A 5581-nucleotide genomic window follows, 5' to 3' on the forward strand; every position below is an offset into this window, starting at 1 on the left:
TGTCTCCATCACTCCGGCACAGCTTGTCCCAGTCAGGGTTCTGCCTGTTAGAAGAAAAGGGAAATGTTTGAGAGTCAGCTAGCTATGGGTAGGGGGCAGTGGTGGGACATGCTGAAGAGAAAAGGCTCATACATTTGTCAATTACAGGCATATAAGTCAGAGAAGTAATAAATTTTCACAGCTCCCCACTGGCCGTCATGTAGCATCATTTCCCTGCTCCTCTCTTATATATATTTTTATGTCTCCCCATCATCCTTAACCCATTAGCTGCCAAGCAATGGACTGTTGCCCTCTCTGTTAGCTAAAATGTTAATATATACAAAAATACTAGCACTGACTCTTCTGGCAGTAAAGGGGTTAACCATTGCACACAATTTATTTAGCTTAAAGGTTGGATAGCAATGATAAAAACATACAGGCTGGGGGTGTCTTTCATCTTGATGTGTGCCCAGAATATGCCCATCCAGTACTATGTCTCTTTCTATGAACTGATTCAATACATGAACTGTATATAAATGCTGGCAATGAAAAGGTGAAATAACATTAAAAAATAAACCAGGGGTTAATCCCTTTAGTTGCCAGAGATCACTGTAACACACTGTATGTGGCCTTATTTGGCAGACAAGAGGTTAATCCAACTGAGCAGTTTTCAGATGACCTAGTAGCAGAACTGATAACTCTTCTGGTCTTTTAACCATTGTATAGCATTGTCCCTGCACACACAGCAAGCAGCCGTCAATGTGTTAACAAGGGCAGACAGCAGGTGTAACACCAGGTGATCGGATAAAAGGATAAGTGATTTAAACGCAGCAGGCTGCAGGAACAGCTCTGGCCAAGAGGGCCCAGTGCAATCTACCCCTCTGCCCCGGCCTAGAGCGTAATGTATGGCTACCATAAATTACCCGGGAAATGCTGAATCATTAGACTTCATTTACAGGGAAACCATTCATAGCTCCTGTGTCAGAGAGCGGCACTTTCATAGGCTGCTTTAGTGCCAGTATAACCTGCGCTGTACATTACATCTCAGGCACAGAAGATGTATTAATGACAGTATTACAGAGTAAAGGGACATTAAACACAAATGTTTAACTAAAACAAATATGCAACATACTTTCATGATTTATTTTGTACTTTTTTCCTGTAATTTAAGCCATTTATAACTGTCCCTAATTGGTCCTAGCAGAAAACGTAACCTAAGTTACAGTATGGCAGTGCCCACTGCTTTACTGGCATTAGAATGTTAGCCTTATTTTTTCAATATTTAGAAAACTAATGTAATGTTAAAAAATAAATGTATAGATTACTCAGGCTAATATTTGCTCCGAATACATCATACTACCAACGATTTGTTTAGGGCCAGGTTAGGAGTGAAGAGCAAACATTTGCGCGCGAGCAATAAGGGGTTTATTGCGGGTGTTTGCGCTCATTGGGCTTACTGCTGGTATCACGAGTTGAAAGTAAACACATACGCTTAAGAGCAATCACAATTTACGCGAGAATGATTGCCACGTCCTCAGAGCTCTGGTTAACTGTTACAATCATAATAGCACTATCTAGGGGTCAATTTATCAACCCCTTCGCCCCTCTATGGCTGCAGGTTCTCTTGTAAGAACCTGCAGTCTGTATTTAAAAAGCAGCGGTCATTAGACTGCTGCTTCCATAACCTTTCACCACCTCTTATGTGGCGAATTTCAGTCTCCCTGGTCTCGTAAGACCGGGGAGATTGACAGCTGCTGCCCGCGCACAGCCAATCACACACAAAATAGCGCTCATCTGCAATGTTGAATTCCAGCAGCGGAATTCAGCCCGTCGGAGGCGCGCTGCAGCAGAAAGGGCACGTATGTCTGCTGCAGCTTGATAAATTGACCCCTGTCTAATAAAAATGATTCTAATAAAATATTGCACAAAATAGTTATAAAGGCTCAAAGACATGTGATCTCAGGTGTTAACTATTCATGTCAGTCGTCTTCCTAAAATTCGTTACAGCTACCTTATTTGTGTCATCCACAAACAAAACCAGGTCAAGGAAGTCAACCTCAGACTAAGAGTGTTTCCCCGTGAATTTGAAGTTATATGTATTAGAATTCATATATGTCATGAAATTGTCAATTTCTGAAATATCCCCTTTCCATAATATAATAATATCATCTATATGACAATGACATTTTACAATATTATTTATAAAGGGATTATTTCCACAAATATGTTGCTGCTCAAAATCATTTATATACAAATTAGCATACGATGGGGCAAACGTGGTCCCCATCGATGTGCCTTTTTCTGTATATAGAATAGTTTCTCAAACTGAAAATAATTGTTCTCTAAAATAAATACAATACTACTAAGTTTAAATAATAAATGATTCTCTGGTATGTTCCACCAACCAAGGATGTTTTCAATTGCTTTTTCTCCCTTGGTATGGGGTATACATGTATAAAGCAATGTTACATTGCACGTCAACCAATAAAAATCCTCTGCCTACTCAAGTCCCTCAAAGATATTAATTACTGAACTTGTATCTTTCAAATATGCCCTAGACTTCTTAACCACTGGTTGGAGAAATGTATTAACATACTTAGACAAATTATCCGTGATGCAATAAAATCCTAGAAATAATCGGATGGCCTGGAGGATTAACCAGGCTCTTATGAACTTTTGGATGATGATAAAAATTGGTATTTTAGGGTTTGGTTCCATCAGTAAATGTTATTCTTCATTGTTTAATATACCTTCCATTTTTGCTGTATTTAGCAAGCAATCAAGGGTTTTCTGAAACACCTTGGTAGGGTCTTTTTGTTAAAGACAGTAGCTATACTTGTCTGATAGTAGTCTATTGGCTTTATTTAAATATTCTTTGTTTTATAACAATTCCCTCACCCTTGTCCGCTGATCTAATGACATCTTTTATAAGTTTCTGTAAAGAAAACCTCTCCTGAGTGGTGAGATTATCATTATATTTTTTCAATAAGGATTTTTGTTTTTTAGTAATGGAACTTAAAATCTCCTCTGTGACTAGTTTGGTAAAAACTTAATTTGGTCATCCTGTGTATTTATAGGGTCAAATTTAGAGGGACGTTTTAAACTTGTATGACATAAACTGATCTTGCTAAAAGAACTTGAAGAAAAGGAAACACCCTCTCTGAAAGAAACTCTTAAAAAATCCCACTTACAAATTAAACATCAATAAAGCAGAGATGTAGCTGCTGTGAGGAGGTTCGGGTGTGTGGGACTCAGAATGCAGGAACAGATACACTAAAACAACAACAGTCTTTATAAAGCTTTACTGATTGTTATGTAGTTCAAATTGAAGACCACAGAAACAGCAAGTTTGAACGAAGGCCCAATGCGGAACACTAAAGTCCAATACAAAGATCTGAATACCTAAGTAGGATGCAGTAACAAAGTCCAGCACATATACAATGCCACATTCAATGGTTGTAGTTAGTCAGTGTCCCTTCCGTCTGCAGCACCATATAGACCTAGATATATTTGGGAGTACGACTGCTGCCAAATCAATACTGAACGCTTCTTTTTTCAACTGTTTGCTTCTACTGAGCATGTGCAAAAAATAAGTGACTTGATATTAAAGGGACAATGAACCCAAATTGTTTCTTTCATGATTCAGATAGAGTAGCAATTTTAAGCAACTTTCTAATGTACTCCTATTATCAATTTTTCTTCGTTCTCTTGCTATCTTTATTTAAAAAGCAGGAATGCCGGAACATTTTTAGTTGAGAACCTGGGTTATGCTTGCTTATTGGTGGGTAAATATAAGCCTCCAATAAGCAAGAGCTATCCATGGTGCTGAACCTAAAATGGGCTGGCTGCTAAGATTTACATTCCTACTTTTAAAATAAAGATAGCAAGAAAACGAAGAAAAAATGATAATAGGAGTAAATTAGAAAGTTGCTTAAAATGTCACGCTCTATCTGAATCATGAAAGAAACAATTTGGGTTCAGTGTCCCTTTAACACCTTACCAAAAGCATCGACTAGACAATAAAATCGACTAGATTATTGTGCGTTATGGTAAAAAAGCAGCGTTAAAGGGACAGTAAACCTTAAAAATAATGTTATATACTTCTGCACATAGTGCAGAATTATATAACATTATTTAGGTGCTATAGCTATAAATGCCTTTTTTACCTTTTAATTTGTTAAAAATATGGCGCTTTTACAGACCCGCTCTCTGCTCTCTGCTGAGCGGGTCTGTTATATTTAGTCAGCGCATCGGGCCAGCTGTATAGTCACAGCCCGGCCCAACCGCGCCATAAGACAAAGTGCAGCTCGCTCCTGTCACAGGAGTGAGCTGCACTTAGTGCTATGGCGCGGTCGGATAAATTCATCCACCAATAAAAAAGTGCTGCCCAGAGTTCTGAACCAAAAAAAAAAAAAAAAGAAAAAGAAAAAAAAAAAAGCCTAGATGTTCTCTTTTTCAAATAAAGATAGCAAGATAACGAATAAAAATTGATAATAGGAAAATTAGAGAGTTGCTTAAAATTGCATGCTCTATCTGAATCACTAAATAATTGTTTTGGGTTCAGAGTCCCTTTAAAAAACATGCATAACCATCAAACTGAGACAACTGCGTGAAGAACCTTTCGACCAAAGGCTGCTTCAAAAGAAGCAAACGCATAAAAATGGTACAATTTAGGTGCCTTGCGAATTTCATCAACTGAAGTCTCATTCTTGACAGCCCAACTGACCTAGTAGAAGCTGTGCTAGTATAGCATGCCTCACTTCTGGAGGTGTGCAGATATAGTACGGTCTTACCAACAACGGCAAGAACTGTGCTATTTTCGGCGCATGAGGACAACCCCTGACGTACAGGTGGTGGTCATTAATGGGTTAAAGGATACCATTTAAAATACGCTTTTTGCATTAAGAGATTTGAAACAGTGCTCCTTAGATAAAATAAATAAATAACATAATAAATCAAAGAAAACATAAAAAAAGAAACAGATTGTGTTAAAAACAGCAAACAGCTTATTTTTTATTTTTTTGCTAAATGAGAACTTTCTCATGCTCAATGTAGCCACTGCCTGCAGCTAGATAAGGGTTCCACCATTACCAAACTAGCGGCTAGATTTAGAGTTCTGCGGCCAAAGGGGTGCGTTAGCTACGCATGCTTTTTTTCTCCCGCACCTTTTAAATACCGCTGGTATTTAGAGTTCACAGAAGGGCTGCGTTAGGCTCCAAAAAGGGAGCGTAGAGCATAATTTACCGCCACTGTAACTCTAGATACCAGCGTTGCTTACGGACGCGGCCAGCTTCAAAAACGTGCTCGTGCACGATTTCCCCATAGGAAACAATGGAGCTGTTTGAGCTGAAAAAAAACCTTACACCTGCAAAAAAGCAGCGTTCAGCTCCTAACGCAGCCCCATTGTTTCCTATGGGGAAACACTTCCTAAGTCTGCACCTAACACCCTAGCATGAACCCCGAGTCTAAACACCCCTAACCTTACACTTATTAACCCCTAATCTGCCGCCCCCGCTATCGCTGACCCCTGCATATTATTATTAACCCCTAATCTGCTGCTCCGTACACCGCCGCAACCTACGTTATACCTATGTACCCCTAA

General features: G+C 39.0%; 1 protein-coding gene across 1 annotated transcript in view; it reads right to left on the reverse strand.

Moving 5' to 3' along the window:
- The window catches only part of FIBCD1 (fibrinogen C domain containing 1), a 198688-nt gene extending 198634 nt beyond the window's left edge, over positions 1–54 (reverse strand). The window contains exon 1 of the mRNA XM_053696244.1: positions 1–54. This exon is cut by the window's left edge and continues 40 nt beyond it. The gene's annotated coding sequence lies outside the window, so the exon portion shown is untranslated.
- Between the last annotated feature and the right edge of the window lie 5527 nt (positions 55–5581).

This window comes from Bombina bombina, chromosome 12, assembly GCF_027579735.1.
Source record: "Bombina bombina isolate aBomBom1 chromosome 12, aBomBom1.pri, whole genome shotgun sequence".
NCBI classification, from domain to species: domain Eukaryota; kingdom Metazoa; phylum Chordata; class Amphibia; order Anura; family Bombinatoridae; genus Bombina; species Bombina bombina.